General features: G+C 38.3%; 1 protein-coding gene across 2 annotated transcripts in view; it reads right to left on the minus strand.

The window, feature by feature from the left end:
• Positions 1-2,365, minus strand: part of FNDC3A (fibronectin type III domain containing 3A) — a 193,357-nt gene extending 190,992 nt beyond the window's left edge. For both annotated transcript variants that reach the window (XM_036743460.1, XM_036743459.1), the window contains exon 1: positions 2,097-2,365. The gene's annotated coding sequence lies outside the window, so the exon portion shown is untranslated. The remainder of the gene's footprint in view (positions 1-2,096) is intronic.
• Between the last annotated feature and the right edge of the window lie 19,407 nt (positions 2,366-21,772).

Raw genomic sequence — 21,772 nt, forward strand, 5'->3', positions numbered from 1 at the left:
ACCTGATGATTAGAAAAGCAAATTACCTAACATGTATGCACATAATTACATTTTGCTTGTGTTGTTAAAATGAATTTATACGCATGGGCATTCAAAATTCATTTTGGGGGAAAGAAAAAGGGACACAGATAGGTTAGCACACAAATATACAGGTGAACAAGATGAAATCAATCTGAGCTGACATCGATATTGTCACACAAAATCTTGAAGTGGAAAACAGAAATGTTTATATGAAGAAAATGTGATAAAATTTTATGGGGAAAATGCTATTATTTCTGGTACCACGAAAACACTTCTACTCAAAAGCTAATTTAACAGAATGGGAAAAATCCTGTAAATTATCCTCTCTTTTCTCATTTGTTTCTGTAACAAAGATTAGTGGCCTAAAAAAGGTTCAGTAACATGGGCTATATTAGTTATTAAAATCCTTCCCAGATACTGTCCAATTTCTTTCAGGCCTAGCATCTGTCTTCATGCACATGATTTCATTAGATTTTCATTCTTAAAGAAAAAAAATGAATTCAGTGGCAAAAACAGGGAAAGAGTAGAAGTCAATTTCTCTCTGGGGCATTTACTTCTTTATAGACATACGTAATCTATTCTAAAAAAAATACTATCTCCTAATGAATGGTTAAAACTTGAGGCAGTAATGACAAGATGCATATATTTATCAAAAACAAAATTCATTCTCAAAAGGAAAAAATGAATCCAATGGCAATAAACAGGGAAGGAGAAGAAGCTAATTTCTCTCCGGGGCATTTACTTTTTCATTGTCATGAGTAACGTATTCCAAAAAATAGACTCTCTCCTAACAATGGCTAAAACTTGTGGTAACAATGGCATGATGCATATGTGTATCAAAAAACAGGCAAAATTTCAAATAAACATTTACCAAAACACAAGAGCATAGCCACAAAAAGCAATTCGTTTCTCCCAAACATATGGTGTTTGCCGGCGATCTTAGCAGGAGTACGTATCATGGTAGAAGCCCAAAAAGCATGGCTAAATTTCATTTTTACTTGTAATATACATCATACTGGTCCCGTCCTGAAGGCATAAGCATATTGAAAAGAGCATTTCTGTCCTAAAAATACATAATTAATACATATAGGAGGGCTATACGAAATGGGGATGTAAACAGTCTTGTGAGGTTGGCACCGGCCCCAACGAACCGACATGGACACACGTAAGGAAAATCTTAGTAGCTAACTCCCGAGGACCTACAACCGCATCTTCCCTCCCCCTCCCCGAATTCCAAAGCCCCAGGGAATCCTCACCTAGGACACGGAGCAAACAGCCGCTCCACCGTTCTGGAGTTTTAAGACCTGATTATGTGTCAATTCTCCCTTAACTGACACATGACGTCCTTTTCAGGTAGTGTCAAAAGTTCAAATATCCAGGTTGGTCACCCCAAGGCTGCGCCCCGAGCGCCAACCTCCGGGTGGAACAGGTGGTTCACTCACCCAAGAGCACCCTCCTGCCCACTCGCACTCCGCCCCCCGCCCCCCGCCGCCGCCGCCGCCGCCGCAGCCGAGGATCGAACGCGGAAGGGCAGGTTTTCAAGGTTTTAAACCCAAGAAGAAGGGGGCGGGGGCGGAGGCGGGGAATCATCTTCAGGAAAAGCTTCCAACTTCAGCCGCTGCCAAGTTTCCAAAGCCAGACGGTGGGTGATGGGCGGGCGCCGGGTGATCACGAACTAGGAGGGTCTCGGATGCGCCGGGGAGCGGGGGCGCTCAGCCGGCCAGGGGGCTGCGGAGGGGCATGGGGAGCCCGAGGGGCTGCGGGTCTCCTCCCCTCCGGGGGCGGGGTGGGCGCTGGGCTGCAGGTGTAGGAGAGACAAGTCCCTCCGGCGCCCCTGGACCCCGCCGGCCGGGTCGGGCCGTGCCGGGGACCCCCCGCGGTCCTCACCGCCAGCCCGCCCTGCACACCCAGCCCTGCCAGACTAACGGTCTCCACGCCGCGGTCACTCCGGCTCCGGCTCGGGCGGCGGCCGCCGATGCACCACTCCCCTCTCCGTCTCCCTCCCCAGCACCCCCAGCGCCCTCCCTCAGCAGGTCCCCATCCTCGCCGCCCCGAGAGGCCTCGGGTGCTCTCACCTCCTCAGCTGCGCCGCGCTCCCGCAGCGGTTCCCCCGGCTCCGTCTCGCCTCCTCGTCGTCCCGCGGCGCCGCCTCCTTCTCCTCCTCCTCCTCCCCCGCCCCGTCTTCCTTCCCTGGCCCTGGCAGCGGAGGGGGCTGCTGGCGGTGGCGCTGTGACTGCTGTGGGAGTGGTGTCCCCGCAGTGACGGCGCCGCGACTCAGCCTCGCTCTTCGCCCAGTCTCCCGGTGGCTCCCTCTTTCTGTTTCACAGTGGGGACTACAAACGCCGCTGCCGCCATGCTTACTACGGCCCACAGGGGGAGGAGCCGGGAGCCGGGGCTTGGAGTGCGCCTGCGCGGAGCCCCCCCTCGCCCCCGCCCTCTTTGGTTCCTAGACCTTCCTCCTGTCTCCTCCCGCCCACCCCAGAAGGGGGCGGTTCTTCTCCTAGGAACTTGGAGCGGGGCTCGAGACTGAGTCTGCCCGAACTTTCGAACTTAATCTCTGGGGGGGGTCACGTATCCCCCTAATCACCGGGCCTCGGAGGTGGCAGTCGGGGTGCTTACAAGTGCTGCACCCTAAATGCAGACTTATTGAAGAGTATTTACCTCCGTTGGGGTAACCCAGTTTAATGCTGTCCAGAAGAACATCCACATAAAGCATGCGTCTGGAGAGGTTTAAAACGACTTACAAGTAATTACTGGACTCAAAAAATATAAATTACGAAACATCACTATAGCTGTAAAAGTTTAGCACCTATGCTAAAATATGTAATGATAAAATATGACATGTATTTGATTTACGTTACATAGTTATGTATTAACATAGAAATATGTTTAATATATAATTATGGTAAATAATATGAAAATATAATCACATATGAATATTAGTTATATATAATACATTTATAATATAATATACCTTGCTAGGTAGGATACCTAGCAAGGCATGATGACTCGGTGGCTAGCATGCTATTTTTCATTGTCCCACGGGCCACTAATCCACCATTCTGAAAATCTATCCTGAAAGTACCCTTGAGAACACCACCAATAAGCTTTGCCTGGAACCTCAGCATTAATTAGTACAGATTGGACTGTTTTCCACAACTGCCAGGCCATAACACCAATCCGTAAAAACTTAAAAACAAGGTTTTTAACAGATGTTGGCATGCCACATATTCAATCTTCAAAGCTACATGGAAGGAAACACTTTCAGAAATTAAGAGAGAAGAAATCAAAGTGAAAATGGAACAGGATGAGGCGCATATCGTCCCCGTATGCCTGTCTCCTACTGGAAATGTCCCAAGGATGATTTTTATGAACTTACAGAAGATGATCTTACCTCCTAATGCTTTTGTTCAACTATTAAAGAAGTTATTTTATCCACCTGTGCAATAGTACAGAGACATTAAATAAAGAGAACAGCAGAACAGTGACCTATCCCAGCTTCATTTCTGTCTTAATTTCATCAAATAAGAGGAAAGGAGTAGGCATTTATATAGCACCTAGTTGGTACTTTTATAACCTTGCAAGGTAAGTGTTATTTTTATCCTTATTTTACAGTTAAGGAAACTAAGTCAAACATAGGTTATGTGACTTGCCCAAGGTCACACAGCTAATACTCCTCTGAGACTGCTTTTGAACTCTGGTGTTCCTGACTCCAGACCCAGTGCTCTACCCAGTATACCACCACCTAGCTACCTCTCTATAAGAGGCGGACAAGACCAGAACAAGACAATAATATTCAAGAGTTTTAAGTTTGTAAAGAACTTTGCATGTATGCATTTGCTAATTTGGACTAGTCAACCAAGTAAGATGGATTTTGAAACTGTCCTTATTATCAAAGAGGCACAATGGGGTAATAGATTGAAAGACTTAGATTTCAAATCCTGCATCTGACTCCTACTAAGCAATGTGACCATGGGCAAATCACTTTACCTCCCCGAGTTTCAGTTTCCCAGTCTGTAAAAATGGATGTAATGCTGTCTTCCAAACTAGTTTGTGTGGAGGCCCAAATGAGATAATTTATATAAAAGACTTTATGAAACTTCACAGAATAATATTGTCAGATGTTACATTATGATTACCAAATATTGACTGTTGAGGTGTTCTTTACAGAATATTAGAAATTGATTTAAAGTGAATTCTTAGTATCTGCAATGTAACCTTAGCTACATAGTGTCTGTATTTCATTCAGTTTTCTGAGCTGACTAAATTCTAGGAAAGATAATAAAAGTAAGTCTGATTTCTATGCTACAGCCTGCAAACTGTCCCTAATACCATCTAAATGGCATCTATAAAATCCAGACATTCCAACACTTTGAGTCTATTCCATAGAAAACATGGAAGATTTCTGTTAATCCTCAACCTTGGAGATGGCAACAGCACAGTATGGCAAAAAGACCAAACTGAGATCACCTCTTGCTATTACTCTGGGAACCATCATTCTAGAAGTTGGGTGGGACAGGGTCCTTTTCGAGAGATGGGAATCACTCCTCCTTTTGTATCCTTCCTATCCATTACAAGTAGTATGGCGTTGGGTGGCATTCAGCAGTCTAGAATGCAATGAAACTCCAGAGCACCACCACCACCCAATAGATTTTAAGCTTCTTGAAGATAGCCAGCAGGTCTTACAAATCTTTGTATTTCCAGTGTCTTGCACTTAGTAGATGTTTGCTGAATTGATGTACTTAGTTACCTGGTATTACTGGACAAGTTGTGCCATTAACCAAATTATGGAGATAACCAGTTTACCTCCTTAAGCACCTTTTACATTAATTACTTTATGTGTAAATCTTTCTAAAATTGATTGTACAGTCACCAACCTTATTAAATAGACTATTCTTAACACCAACATTTGACCTTTTCTCTATACTCTCTCCAGGAAATTCACATTTATTCCCTGTTGCTTAAACCAGAAGTGTCAAATTCACTCTTGCTCTGCAGATTTCCTGAGGGTGACCCAAACAAGATTAAAATGTAATTGGGAAATATTTAACAAAGTAAACAAAAATACAATACAACATAAATAATGTTAATGCATGGTTTCTAAATCGATGAGAGGCCAAGGATCTCTTTCTATTTGAGTTTGACACCACTAACTTAAATTATTATGGAGATGACATCAGAATTTAAACTCCTTTGCCTTGCTTTCAATCTGGTGCCACCTTACCTTTCTGTCTAATTGGACTCAAAATCCTCTATTTGCCAACTGCATTTCCTATATCTCCTTGCTTTTTCCCCTATGAACATTCATTGTTCACTATGATTGGAATGTCTCCAACCTTCTGTTTGCCAGCAGAATTCTTACCTTTAAAACTTAAATCCTTTAAATTTCACTCCCAAGAACTTTTCCTTCCCTCATCTCTGCTTTTGGGAACAACTTTGCTTCTTGGACCTCACAAAGCATTTTATTCAGAATATCTCTGATGAAAGGGTCTCCAAACTTCTATGAGCATATACCTTTAGAAGTAGAAAAAAATTTGAGCACATACCACCAATATATGCATATTTCCTGACTTATAGATTATATATATTACCATCTTAATGATTGTGTATATCATAAAACTTAAGAAAGAAAAATTACAAATTATGAGATAAAGATGAAATAAAATATGATCCTAGAGTCAATAATATATTATCCTAGAGTTTACTGAGTAGGAGAATGGCATGGTCAGACTTGCCCTTCAGGAAAATCCCTTTTGTAACTGTGTGGAGGAGAGATGGGGGTAGAGAAGAGACTTAACTCAGATTATTAGAAGGCTATGTTAGTAGTATAGGCCAGAAATGATAAGAGCTTGAATCAGTGTGGTGGCTATGTGAGTGAAGAAAAAAGAAATCCATAAGAAAGGTATGGGGATAGACAAGATTTGCCAACTGATTTAATAAGTGAGGTGAGAGCCGAACCTAGTTAACTGGAAGTAGGGTGGTGCTCCCAACAGTAACAGGGAAGTCTGGAATAGGGATGCATTTTGGGGGAAGATAATGTAATGAGATCTATAAGGAAGAACCACATCCTATATTTACTCATCATGTGCAACACATTCTATCCTACCTATAATAAAAAAGTCACTTCACAAAGTGTAGAGCTGGCTGAAAAGTACCTGCCCAGCCATAAGGTAATGGGAGTAGTGGGGGAGTAGGCTAGAGGTACAGTGGGAGGGAGGAAGAATTTTACCAGCATAGTCCCCGATGTAGGTGCTCAAGTCATAATTAGGTTATAATCTCCCTGAGAGGTCCCTACTTGGCACAGAAGAGAAGTCAGAAGTTTGCATCATGGCAAGAGAGGGCAGAAGGGAAAGTAGTGGGTGATATAATGAACGAAGGGGGTGGTTTGGTTGTTTTGGAGAGTCCCACAATTGAATATCATAAGGAAGGTGGGATTTTATACTCCCACTTTCTGATCAATTGATCACATACCCCCACTTTTTAGATAGCCGCTCTCATCTGGTCATATTGTATATATTTCAGTTTTTGTGTTTATGTTTTGTTTCTATACTAGTCTATAAACTCCATGAAGGTGGAGGCTATGTCTTGAAAGATGATAGGATTATAGAGTTTGGAGGGACCTTAAAGGTCATCTGGTTTGATTGTCTCATTTTCTAGATGAAGAAGGAAACCTAGCCCTAAGTGGCTTTCCCAAAGTCAAAAAGTTATAAGTGGCAGAAAAGGGAGTCAAATTCAGGTCTTATGACTTGAAATCCAGTGCTGTCTTTTTGCTATTACTGTGTCTAAGCTTCTTCCTGAACCTCAACACTTATTTATTTATTTACTTATTTATTGCAGAGGGGAAGGCAGGGCAATTGGGTTTAAGTGACTTGCCCAAGATCACACAGCTAGTGTGTCAAGCATCTCAAGGGCACTTTTGAACTCAGGTCCTCCTGACTCTGGGCCGGTGCTATACTCACTGCGCCACCTAGCTGCCCCCAAAAGTCAACATTTAACAAATGTAGACTGAATTAAACTTTCTTGATGTCATTATTATGGAAATGAATTTGAAGTGTATAGGACTTTTTGCCCCTACATTATTGTATCTTCTCCACTGTTAGAAGAGCTCCTATCCTTGATCCTCATCACTATTGCCAAATGCAACCCACTTTTGGTATCTACCAATGCTTTTATTGTCCACTTCTCTCTTTCCTCGAATACTCACTGCTTTATGTCAGTCTCTGTTTTCAGCGGCTTTCTTTTTCCAAGTAGTTCTTGTCACTTGATCCTGGATTCACATGAAACTGTGGTATATTGGATAAATATATTTCTTATGCTTTGATTTCCCCCCAGGCCAGCTCTGCTGGAAACCTCTAAGATCAGCTAAATCAGGTTTGCATCAAGCAAGCAAACCAGAAAGGAATATGCACTTTCAAAGCAAACATATGGTTGATTCAGTCAAATTGTTTTTCCCTCCTCTGTTTTGAAAATATTTGTTAGAATAGATGGCTCTTTGAGGATGGGGGTGGGAATTGAGGGGGAAATTTTAAAAATAAAGTCAGATGAAGACAAAAGGCATCAAAAATTTAAAAAAAGGCAAACAAATTTAACTTCTCTGTGCCTCTATTTTTTTCTCCTGTTAATTGGGGATAATAATACCTATAATAAGTACTCCAAAACCAAAATCTTCAGATCCACCCTTAATTTGGAGAGTTCAGTATCCCCTTGATACTTCGAACTCTCCCTCTGGTTGAACAGTTCCTCCCAGAGTCTGCATTTAAGAAGGATTCCTAGGCTAGCCATGTCTCATTCCTCTTAAGGCTATACTCCACACTTTCTCTACCATACCTCTGCATTGGGATACTTTCCTCTCTCACATACGTAACTTTTTATTTTCTATTTATATGTCGTCTTCCTGTGTTAGAATATTAGCTCCTTGAAGCAAAGGACTGTCTTTCTGCTTGTATTTGTATTCCCAGTACTTAAAACAGTGCCTGTCACATAGTAGGCAATTAATTAAATGCTCGTTGACCAACTGACTGACCCATTATGTCTGCTGCCCTTCACTTTCCTAAGAGCTTCTTGCACAGGAGGCATAGATTATCAGGGTGTTCCCACTGTAACAGAGCCAACAAATGGTGAAATCAGCCTTTGTTAAAAGACTTCAAGTAAGGGAGAAGTCAATACTTCCTGAGCTAACCCATTCCACTTTTAGACAATTCTGACTCTTAAGGCATTTTTTTCCTCAGCCCAAGCCTAGAGTTTCCTCTTTGAAAGCTACCTGTTATTATTGTTTTGGGGATAAACAGAACAAGTCTAATATCTCCCCAACGTGATACCCAAATGCAAGACTGCATTTAAATCACTTTTAAATTTCATCATACTGTATTCAGTCCAATTTCCAAGCCTGTCAAAATCTTTTGGAGATCTTATTCTATCATTAAGTGTGATTGCTGTCCCTCCTAGTTTTGCATCATCTGGGAAATTTGATCAGGATGCCATCTATGCCTTTATCCAAGGTATTGATAAAAATGTCAAGCATAGATCCCTGAAGTGTCACTGGGTACCTCCTTCCAAACTGATATTGAGCCATTAATGTCAACCCTCTGTGTCAGCGTTTAAGCATTTTGGAATCCATCTAATTGTACTGTCACCTAGCCCACACTTCTTTGTCTTTTCTCCAAGACTGGCATCAGTGACATCTTCAAATACTTTTACAGGTTATTTCCCCATCATTTCCCTGCACTTCTGCCACCATTGTCACTACTATGATCCAATTTTTCCTTAGAATCATACTTAGTGTTGGTGGGAAGTATCTGGCTCAGAGTTATGAAACTCCAAACTTGGCCAAAAAGCTTGAAGATACTGAAAAAATATGTGAATGTCAAGAAGAAAAACCCTAACCCTTAGTGCCAACTCTAATAATGTCTTTTAAATGCTTTGATCATGTCCTTGAGAAGCTCTCCTTTCTCATTCAAACCAAAAGCCCCTGTTTTCACCATACCTTGAGAGACACTGAACTGCTTTTGAACCAAAATATCTCCATATGGCTAAGAAATGGAAATCAAAGAGATACCAGTAAAGTGGGGAATGGCTAAACATGATTGTAATGGAATATTATTGTGCTATAATAAATGACAAGCAGGATGATTTCAGAAAAATCTGGAAAGACTTACATGAACCGATGCAAAGTGAAGTGAGCAGAACCAAGAGACTGTTGTACACAGTTACAACAATATTATATGATGAAGAACTGTGAGTTACTTAGCTGTTCTTAGCAGTAAAATGATCCAAGACAATCCTCAGGACTAATGATGAAGCATACTACCCACCTCTAGAGAAAGAACTAAGATTGTCTGAATATAAACAGAAGCCTGCTATTTTTCACTTTCTTTTTTTCTTTCATTCTTTTTTAAAATTCAAATATTCTTGTACAAAACGACTAGCAAAGAAGTGTTTTACTTGATTGCACATATATAACCTATATCATTGTTTACTCTCTCAGGGAAGGGGGATAGGGAGGAAGGAAGGGAGGGAGGGATAGAATTTGGAACTCAAAACTTTTTTTAAAAAAGTTAAAATTGTTTTAACATGTAATTGGGGAAAGACAAAATATTATATATTAAAAAAACAGTAACAACAAAATATACCCATAATACTAAAACTACCCTTTACTACTCCCCCCTGGACTCCTCTGACCCCTCTACCTTCTTGGGAGATTCTGAGACTTGAAACATGGTGTTTGAGTAGGAAATGCTAGTTTTGATCAGTGGTCTCTCACCTTACCCCTTTAATTGTAGATTTCTAGTAAATCCAGGATTATTCTAGTTGAGTAACTCTTATCAGAAAAGGAAATAATGTTTGTCTGGCATATCTTGTTCTTGATGAAACCCTGCTGCTGCTTTGCAGTCATACCTTCCTGTTCCAGATGTTCACTGTCTTTTTAATAGTACATTCTAGAATTTTCCCAAGAAACAAAGTCATGTTCATTGGCTTTCAGATGCCAGCCTTTTCCCTTTTTTTTTTTTGAAAACTAGTTGATATTGCTCTTTTCCAGTCCTGCAGTACCCCTCCTGTTCTCTATGATCCTCTAAATATCACTGACGGAGTTTTGGTAATCACATCTGCCAGTTCTTTCAGTATCCAAGGATATAGTTCATCTGAGCTAGATGACTCACATTATTCAAGGGTAACTAACTATTCTTTTGCTATCTACTGATTTATCTTGGGTATCAATTCCTGACAAATCATTTTCATTCGTTCCATTCTAAAGGTCATTCTTTTCTGAAGAAAAACAGAAACAAAGTAAAGATTGAGCAGGTCTGCCTTGTTTTTGTTGTTGGGTACCATCATCCCATTCATTCCAAGCAGTACTTGTATCCCATTTTAGTCTTTACTCTTTCCCCCTATATAGCTTTTAAAAAAAATCTGTTTATTTTTTCTCATAAGCTTCAGCTTATTCCAAGCTTTAGAATTCCTGTATTTTTACAAGATTATGAGATAATTTTGTATTCATTCTGTTGTTACCTTCACTTGCTTTCATTTTCTGTATGTGTATATATATATATATGTGTATATATATATACACACACACACATATATATACATATATACATACATACATATATATATATATATGTAGTATATGTTTTGAGTATCCAGATTGGTTAGTGGGTTCTCTGCACACATATGTAGGTCTCTTCAGATAACTCTTATATTGCCTCCTTATCAAAATTTTGTCTCTAGAATTTTGTTTTCGAGAGTTTCCTATTCTTCCTCAGCTAACTTAATCTGTGCTTTCTTTCAGCTCTTTAATATCTTCTCTCCTATAATCTAGGGTTCATGTCCAAATATACCCACTTTATTTTTCTATCACAAGCTCTAGAAGAAAATAATTACTTCTCAAGGTCCCATCCTTTCCACTCTAGCAACCAGTTCTTTTCTGTTGGTGAGAATCAGATCCCGAATATAATTCCTACTATTCTTCCCCTTTCTGAAAGATGAAGTTATCATTAAGGCAAGTCAATTCCTCTTTCTTCTGTTACATCTAAAGAACAATGTTTTGGGTATCTGGTCATCACCATCGCAACCTCTCTATGTTACTCCCCTTTCTTCTCAATTAGGCTCTTTATACTCATCTGTTTGATGCCCATACTTGAAGAGATATCCTGCGGCCATATGAACTGACTTGTCTTGCTTCCTGACGTTCTCTCTGTATCTTACCGTTGTCTCTAGATTCCTGACTAACCATTTCAACTCCAAGTAACTGGGGGTTAGAGGGGAGGGGTGTCAATCTTTCTGGGTGTACAATAGGTGAAACCTTAGTGTTGCAAAGCAAATGTGACTAAGGATTGGAAGATGAGTACCTCAAATATGCCACACATCTTGGTAAGGGGGGGGGGTCCAACACAAATACCTTGTTCATTCAGGTTTGATTTTGGGACAGAATGAGACACTTATAAGTCATTGAATAGTTAACAAAAGAAAACATATTTTGCCCCAACACAGCAAGAATATGTAACAAAAATATAGCAGCACTTAGCTTCTAAAGAAGCAAGGCTCTCCTCGTGTGCATATGGAAATATGTCTGGTCAGCAGGGCAGGATATAATGACTTATGTGATCTTCAGAAATTGACCAAATCAAAGGGTCCTGACTATATGTGGGTAGGACTTTTTATGCTTAGGTGATTAGGGCTATGGGAGGCAGGGGCCAATCAGATCCCTGGAGAGTTTAGTGGCCATTTAGCGGCCCCTTGTTGTAGGGGAAGTAGGGGTGGAGACACCTGGTCCAAACACACTCCTTTATAACCATCTAGGTCCTAGGATGCTGGTACTGCCACTTTGATTGCTTTTCTATGTCTTACACACATTATTCCCATTCATGTACTTAGATTCCAGCCAAACTGGGCTTGCTGTTTCTCAAAAATGACACCATCTCCCATCTTTACATCTTTACACTGGCTATCCCTCCCACCTGGAATATACTCCCACCTCATCTCCATCTCTTAGAATCCTTGTCTTTACAACTTGAAATTATGCTAAGAAAGTAACTAATATGCTCATACCCTTTGACTCAGAGACCCCACTGCTAGACATAAACCCCAAGAGGTCAAAGACAGAAAGAAAGTTCCATATGTATGCCAAAATATTCCTAGCAGCACTTTTCATAGTCACAAAGAACTGAAAACAAAGCAGATGCTCACTGATTAGAGAATGGCTAAATAAATTTTGGTTCATGAAAATAATGGGATGTTATTGTGTTATAAGAAATTATGAATATGAAGAATTCAGAGAAGCATGAGAAGACGTGAACTGATGGCAAGTGAAATAAACAGAACCAGGAAAACAATACATACAATGACTAAAATCACAGAAATGAAAAGATCTTACATGCAAGTAACTAGGAACACAAAAAATACATACAGAGTAGATGGAAAATAATCTCAAAAGGGAAGGCGCTACTAGCTTGGTGGGAAGGTAAGGAGGGCTACTGAAAAAGACCTCATGAAGAACTCACTTGTGTGGAGACTTAAAGGAAGCTAGAGGAATAAAGAAGGGGAGGTAAAGGGGCTAAGCATTACATGAATGGGGGAAGCTAGTACACAGGGATGGGAGATGGATTGTCATGTTCAAGGAGCGGCAGCGTAGTTGGATTGTATAATGCGTAGAAGGAATAAATCATAAGAAGACTGAAAAGATAGGAAGGATTCAAGTGATAAAGAGTTTTAAAAGTAAAACAGATTCTGGAGGTAATAGGGAGCTCATTGATGATGAATGTAACATGCTTAGACACACGTTGTAAGAAAAAATTCATCTTGGCAGTTGAGTGGAGGATGAGTTGGAGTGGGGATAGCCTTGAGGCAGAGAGACCAGTTGGGAAGTTATTACAATAATCTGGGGAGAGATGATAAGGTCCTGAACTAAAGTGATAGTCGAGAGATTTTATGATGGTGAGAACAACGAGAATTGGCAACAGATTAGCTAAGTGGGGTGAGCACAAGTGAGCAACTGAAGATGACACCAAGATAATGGGGCTAGCAACTGGGAGACTGGTAATACCCTCAACGGTTATAGGGAAGTTTGAAAGAGGGGGTGGTTTGGGGGGAATAATAACTAATCCTGCTCTGAAAATGTTGAATTTGAGATGCCTACAGGGCATCTACTTCGAGCTGTCCAAGTAGCAATTGGTGATAGGGAACTAGAGTTCAGGAAGGAGGTTGGAGTTGTAGATTTGCATAGGAGGAGGAATGGGTACCAGAGTTCCTTGGGTGAAAGACATACCTAGTTCTAGACACTTTGGGAAAGACATATGAAGAGAAAAAGACTTTGGAGGCTCCAGATATGTAGGAGAAGCTAGCTTTTCAATATGGCTCTGAATTCCATTTTGTTTCACTGGGAGAAAAACTGGGGTTGGAGATGTAGAACTGTGTGTCATCTGCATAGAGATGGTAATTAAATCCATGGGAGCTGATGATACAGTGGTATGTACATTAACCAGAACAGAATAAGAGAATTGCATTTATTGACATATAATGGGACTTATACATTTTTATATCTTTAGAGATTTTTAATATGTGATACAACCTTTCACTGGATTTACTTTTTTAAATGACTTGGTGTTAAGCTTGCAAGATTTTGACAAATATTCCTTAATTTTTAATCATGAAACCACTCTTTATCACTTTAGACATTAGGACTAAGTTTGATGAACAGTTGATTTTTCCAACTATAGTTTTAATTATAGCCCATAGGTTTTCAGTAGGGTTTAAATCAAGTGAGTACTGAGTCCACTGAGGTGTGCCTATCTCTAATAAATGAATATATTTCATGTTTTACGTGATTTCACATGCATAATTGATATGAAATTTCTTGCCTTCTCAATGGGTACTGCAGGGGAGGTTAAGAAGGAGAAAATTTGAAACTCAAAAAAAAATTTAAATGCATGTTAAAAATAAATAAATAATAAATTTGAGGGAAATTTTTTTCCTTAACCTTTCATGATATGTTATATCATACAAGGCCATAGAAGTATTCCTTCTTCATTTGGAAACTTTCATAACTCCAAAACAATTCTGCTATTTATATTTATGTATATTTATCAGAGTCCATCATTTCCTCAATGGAGACAAGACTTCCATTCCTAGTAAAAGTGAGAAAAGGTCTACAAAATTTTGGAGGGTAGATGTTTTACAGGCTGATGAAGACTTTTTTTTGACAATGACTTTCATATATTCTCTAAGTAAAAGAAGGTTTCATCAGTAAAAATTACCTTTTTCCAATCTGCAGTAATCCAGTCTTTGTTTTGTTTTACCCATGACAAGCTTTGTTTCTTCATAGAAATAGTTAGCAGTACTTTTTTACTCTTCTTTTTACTCTTCTTTAAATTTCAGGAAGCCTGTGCTGTTCCCAGCCAGCTACTTGATCCCTCTGAAGTTCTTTGCTTTTTTTCCTGAGAATTAGGTTGTTTTGCAGCAAGAGTTTTCAGTTCTTGGCATTGTTTTGTTGTTATTGCCATTTTGTTTTATTCTTTTTCATCACATTTTCCTTTGTGCTTCTGTACAACTAATCCTGTGATCTGTAATGATCCTTGAAATGCTTGTCTTCCCCATACCAAAACCTGTTGCAATATCTCTAACAGTCATTGAAGTGTGCTTTTTTTAAAAGAGCTTCAATTTTTGCTCATTTAATTTTGCACACTTATCATTATATATTATTATGTGATTACATTACACATAATATTAAATAGAGCATAATCCTCAACTCCTCAGCTCTTCTCCAGCATTTTGGCTGTTTTATTATTTTATCTTACTTGCTTCTCAAATATTATTTCTTTGCTTACTATTGTTTATCTAGGCCCTAGCCCTTCCCACTTCCCCAGTCTTATCGCCTTCCCATCAATATTATCTTTCTAGGTTTTTGCTCCCCCTCTTCTCCCATGAGATCTATCCTTACCACTTAACTCTGAGTTAGACTATACAAACGAATTTATATAAAGCACAATGCAAAGGAAATGATGATTTCATGATATTGTAGCGATTTTCAAAAATCCCTCATCCCTTTGACTTTCTGTTGTTGGAGCCTTGAAGCCATTGTTAGTCTTCTTCATCCACTCCTGCTTCCCAAAGTTAAGCTAGAGAAAGTCAAGAAGCCATTATGTTTATATAGAACACAAATTCAACTTGTCTAACCTCAGCTGGGGTCTCACTGCTATAAGGCTATCCTTTTTCCTATTTTATCTAATTTATCTCTTGTCAATTTCCTATTACATGCCACATATCTGAAACCTTTTCTAGACTTTCCTCATATCCCAATCTCTACAGACAAGACTCCAACATCATTCACCTTATTACTTAACAGAAGATTTTCACTTCTTTTACTAAGATTATCAATTTCATCCTTGAGCTTATTCAAGTACCTTCTTCCACAAATAAAAATCCCTCTTAGTCCTCACTCATCCTCCCCCTCTTTACTTCCCATCACAGAGGGCAAATTTGCCTGTATCTATTCCAGAGCTAATCCACGACATTCACCCTTGTTTCTATTCCCTCTATTCCTTTCTGGGATCCTGCTCCATTGTTCATATAAGATATAAAGAGCTGTAGTGGAAAGAGCCCTGTACTTGCAATCAGATTTGAGTTCTCACAGCCTCTATGAGTCTCGGTCTCCTTGGCTATAAAATGGTGATAATATTTGTACTATCTGCTATACAGTATTGTTGTAGAGATAAAGTGAGATAATGTACATAAAATACTTCATAACCATGAAGTGTTATTGAAGTGGGTGTTATTTTTATTAGTCACTGCTGCTCTCTCAGGCACCTTCATGCACATATGCTCTGCCTATAAACATGCTTCAGGTCATACCTATTATTAAAAAAAATCTTTCTCTTACCTACTTCATCAAGCTATCTTTCTAGCATTCTCTTCCTTCTAATACCAAACTCAAGATAATTGAAAAAAATCAAATTGGGAGGGGAAGACCCTCAGGGTTCCTGGCCAAAAGAGAAACAGTTACTATTTGGTATTTCCACATTAGTCATTTTGTGAAAGGAGAATCAGAACAAAAGAGAAAAACCACAAGAAAGAAAAAAGAGAGAGAAAACAGTATGCTTTAATCTGCATTCATCCTCCATCAGTTCTTTCTTTGGATGTGGATAGCATTTTCCATCATGAGTCTTTTGGAATTGTGGTCATTGTATTGCTGAGGGGAGCTAAGTCTATCAAAGTTGCTGGTCATACAACATTGCTGTTACTGTGTACAATGTTTTCCTGGTTCTGCTCACTTCACTCATCATCAGTTCATATAAGTCTTTACAAAAGGTTTTTCTGAAATCCACCTGCTCATCATTTCTTATAGAACAATAGTATTTCATTACATTCATTTACTACAACTTGTTCAGTCATTCCCCAATTGATGGGCATCCCCTTAATTTCCAATTCATTGCCCCACAAAAAAGAACTGCTAGAAATATTTTTCTATATGTAGTTCTTTTAACCTTTTTTATGATCTCTTTGGGATACAGACCTAGTAGTAGTATTACTGGATCAAAAGGTATGCACAGTTTTATAGCTCTTTGGACATATTTCCAAACTGCTCTCCAGAATGGTTGGATCAGTTCACAAATCTATTAACAACGCATTAGTGTTCCTATTTTCCCACATCTCCAACATTTATCATTTTCCTTTTTTGTCATATTAGTCAATCTGATAGGTATGATGTGGTACCTCAGAGTTGTTTTAATTTGTATTTCTCTAATCAATAGTGATTTAGAGCATTTTTTCATATGACTGTAGATAGATTTAATTTCTTCATCTGAAAATTGCCTGTTCATATCCTTTGACCATATAGCAATTGGGGAATGACTTATATCCTTATAAATTTGACTCAGTTCTCTATATATTTTAGAAATGAGGCCTTTATCAGAGACACTGGCTGTAAAAATTGTTTCCCAGCTTTTTTATTTCCTTCTAATCTTGGTTGTATTGGCTTTGTTTGTACAAAAACTTTTTAACATAATGTATTCAAAATTATCCATTTTGCATTTCATAATGTTCTCTATATCTTGTTCAGTCATAAATTATTCCCTTCTCCATAGATCTGACAGGTAAACTATTCTGTAGGTACTTTTAATATGTAATTTTTGTCCGGTGATCGAGTTCACATATTAATGGAGGAGATAAACCACACCCATATTTATATTCTCTCTAAAATTAAACTGTAAGATAGAAGAAAGCTCAATGAAAATGACAATTTGCAGGTTCTCTTCTAAGTGGTGAGTAAAGGAATGGGCAGGTATCCCCAATAACAACAAAAGAAATAATTTTATGAGACACCTGGTCTTCCTGTTGTGCAATGCCCACGACAACTATAAGCAAGCAAACCATCATAAAGATCATTGCAATTCACATGTCAAAAACCATTGCAGAGAACAATGTAGATAAGCTTAATATAAAACTTGATAATAGGCTCCAAATTAACATTATAGAGTTGTAGTCTGTGGGCTGAATATGAAGTGGATATAGGAGAAGACAGAATATTATGGTTAAGGAAGATGTGTGAAAGAGGCTAAAGTCTTCTAGACTATTCAAAAGTCTTCTGCCTGTACAAGATGATTATGTTCTTCAAAAAGAGGTTTGGAAAATGAGAAGAAGGACAAGTACTGAAAATCATTTAAAAAATGAAATTGGCTGTTTCCTAACAGACAAGAAATGGCTAGTTACAGATATCTCAGTTGTTTTAGTGTTATCAGCTTGTGCACAGTCTGATCATTGACTGGTAAGAGTGAAGGTCAAAGTAAATACCAAATAGCAAGAAAGGATAAAGAGGAGATAAAAACACTATGCAGTGCCAGCTTCAGCTGGATTTAACTAACTGTTGATTCCTGCCAGAATAATAAATGGAAAGATGTTTACTTTGACCAGAATATTTATCTAGTACGAAACAGTTGCCACAGTCATGAAACCAAAAGCAACTAGAAACTCTCTTTAACTGTCACACTTGGTGGTTTTGCTCAAAAGAGTGATAAGGCAATTAAAGGTAATACTATTTTAAAGTACAATCTTACTTATTTTAAAAAAACAATGAAAGAGTAAGAGAAGGAGCAGTATCACCTCACAAATGGACAAAGGAGAAGAGGAGTTGGCAAAGAGCTTAATGGGAGATTTAGCTAATTCAGGTTCACTTCAGTTCGATCCAATCCAATCCAGTTCAATCCAATAAATATTTATTAAGTATGTGTTATTAACATATTAAGAAAAATAAAAAATCAATAATTTGATTATCTTTTAACATGAGTGGTACTATGTTCCTAGAAGCATTTCTCCACAAAACCTGAACGGGGCAAAAAAAAAAAAACCTGACTCAAATCAGAACAGATCTGTATATTTCTTTACAGTGACCTATTTTCATCACAACCACCACATTTGGACTCTATAACCTCGGTACCATATATCCTTAGAAAGAGGCGATGGCACTTAAGAAGATAAAGTCAGGAGGAGAGTCAGGACCCAATCAAATGCATACAGAAAACATTCTTTATGGAAGTAACACAACTCGTCTAAAGGCATTCACAGATCAAATCTCAAGATAAACCAAAGTCCAATAATGGGGAGATTCTAAAAGAACAAAACATCAATCAACAAGTATTAATAAGGACCTTTTAAAAGACATGAATTATGCTAGATGCTAGAGATATAAAAGTACCATGAATAAAACAATCCCTACTCTTAAAGAGCTGCCAGTTCTTTTACCCCTCCCCCAAAAGTGACTGAGATGACATGAGTAACTAATGACCTATAAGTCTGCTTCATCATCTCTATAAAATATAAGAATGATCTATACAGTTATGAAAGATATTTTTGATGAAAACATGAGAAGGGAATAGGCAGGTTGTTGCTGATTTTCGGTAGCAGAACACATTTTATGGTCACACAATTGATTTTTGGAGAAAATCACAGGAATCCCTTAGCCACAACAGAGGGTAAAATTGTCTAAAGGTGGAAATTGTCAATGATAGCATTAAAAAAAAAACTCCAGTGATCAGGTAGTACTGACTGGCTGTTGCCCAGAATTTTCTCAGTGTGACTCATTAGGTGATATATTTCAGTTTTGAAGGATGCATATAGTAGTGGACAGATTATCATCATTTTCTCTTGTTTAGGGGAGTAAGGTTCCTATATTGATGCCTTTCAGTCTGTCAACAATTCTTTGATGTTTTGTATAACTGTAGAATTCTGTGATAGCAGCTGTGTGGGTTTAGCTTACCAGAATCATTATCCAGCATAACCAGCTGACATATGAATCAATTTTAAAGACAGAAGACAAAGATAAGAATCTTTGATGATAATGAGGTGGTAGATGGCTTGAGCTTTGAAATAAACTACCCCAAGCCACCTGCCATTTTCTCAAAGGGGAAAATTTCAGAATCAGTGATACATTTCTAAAACACACACACACACACACACACACACACACACACACACATACACAAAGTCTATCAGAAAAAAATAGAAAATATAATTTTTGATGGCTTAGAAAATGAAGACTTTGAACAACCAAAGTACAGCTGTACAAAACAGATATATACCTGGAATATTGTAAGAAATTTTTTTGTAAATTAGATCATATTTTAGGTGAACCAGAATAACCTCTTATCCATCTCTAATCTCTCACCTATAAAAATTAGTAGTAAGCCTACTTATACAATTAATTATATACAATTTTATTAAATACATAAAAAGCATTTTTAAAAATTATGAATTGTCTCAAAAAAGAGTAATGGTGGGTAATGTTAAAGGAAAATTGTGGCAAATGCAATTGTAAGGAATTGAGGAACCTTCCACTAAGGTCCACTAACCTGTTTTGTAAATTTAGATTCTTTTGTGCATTATTTCTTAAATTGGAGTCCACTCTTGCTTCCCCAACATTTTGTCTTATTTTCTATAGACTTTGCACACAAGACAAGAACTGTCCTGTTATACTAAAGTTACAAAGTTAAAGTACTCACCAGGCAGATATATGGTTGTCACTGAAAGAGAAGGTAGAGAGGCTGGCTTGCTAAGAACACACTGAAAAATGACTTCATTAAAAGAAGTTTAGATAATGAACTTGGGTATCACAGAATTAACCAGTGGTAATGGAAATAACTATTATTAATAGCTACATTTGAGAGCCATTTATGTTGGTGGCACATGAGGCACTGGAATATTCAGATCGATCAGGTAAACTAACAATTTCTCTATGTGCAAATATGGAAGACATTTTTAGCCCTGACTTGATATCAACAGCTCTTTTAGGAAAGTCGTCCTGCAAATAAGTAAGCCAACCAGCCAACCTCTTCTCTATTACCAATAGTAATTTATCCAATCTGGGGACTACTTTTGGCTTCTGTAATTTCAGGCTAACAGAACCAGGTTTGACGTCCTGTGCATACAATCTCTAGAAAACAGGACCAATTGTGGAAGAAGCACAAATAAAAATTGGGAATAGTTATAAATTAATCATTGATTCAATAAATCATTTAAAAACCTATATTCATAATGGTATGGGTTTAAAAATGGTATACAGAATCCAAAGGGGTAAAACACATTAACCTAAAATGCACTTTACTTTATGTAACATGTGTTCCTGAAAAATTGTGTATATACATTTTTCTGTAAATCAAATCATATATTAAATGAGCCAGAGAAGCATATTACTTAGGCAATCTTATCTTAAATTCCTTAATAATGCAAATAATCACAGCTTAAGTTTTGGAAGTATATATTTATACAAATATGTTTTTCTTAGTCCAGAACTACCTGTGACCTCATTGGTATTTTCAGTTGTTTTTCAGTTGTGTCCAATTCTTTGTGACCCCATTTGGGGTTTTCTTGGCAAAGATACCAGAGTGGTTTGCCATTTCCTGCTCCAGTTCATTTAACAGTTAAGAAAATTGAGGCAGACAGGGTTAAGTGACTTGCTCAGGGTCGCACAGCTACTTAGTGTCTGAGACCAGGTTTGAGCTCTGAAAGACGAGTTTTCCTGACTCTAGGCCTGGCACTCTGTCTACTACACCACCTAGCTGCTCCTTCACTGGTGTAGGAGTTCCCGAAGAGGCAACAGCACTTCTCAAAGCAGGCCAGCAACTCTTCTGCAACTTATAATTTTAAAGGATTGCTTGGGACCTGAGAAGTTAAGTGACTTGCTTAGTCACAAATTCCATATATGTCAAAAAGTGAGACTTGAACCAGGCCTTCTTGTCTTTGAGGTCACTTCTCTATCCAGGGTGTTACATTGCCTTCTGTGTGTGCACATCTGTAGGTGTATATGCACATTCATATATATATATATATATATATATATATGTATATATATACACACATACAATATATATATACACACATAAGTATATATGGGCATAGTAGAGGAAAAACAGGAAAAAAAACGAGTGGATGAAGAATGTCATCTAAACCATGCTTTGCAGTTGCACTGAAAACCTTAAGCATTTATCCGTCAGAGTGTGTGTGTGTGCGCGTGTGTGTGTATAGATACAGATATAGATATATACACATCTATAAAATGGACAGAAACTGCAAATGAAATACCGTAAAATGCCATATGAAATACGCTTAACAGATATTATTTTTGTAGGGTGACCTAGAGTGCGAATCACACTATACATAGTGCTTTGCTTTTAAATAGCCCCTATGTGTAAACAGCCTAATTTACCCTATTTCTGCTATCATTACTGGAGCTTGTCCTCCTGCTGTCATGGGAGCTACTATAGAAAAA

This window comes from Trichosurus vulpecula, chromosome 2 (assembly GCF_011100635.1).
Source record: "Trichosurus vulpecula isolate mTriVul1 chromosome 2, mTriVul1.pri, whole genome shotgun sequence".
Lineage (NCBI taxonomy): Eukaryota > Metazoa > Chordata > Mammalia > Diprotodontia > Phalangeridae > Trichosurus > Trichosurus vulpecula.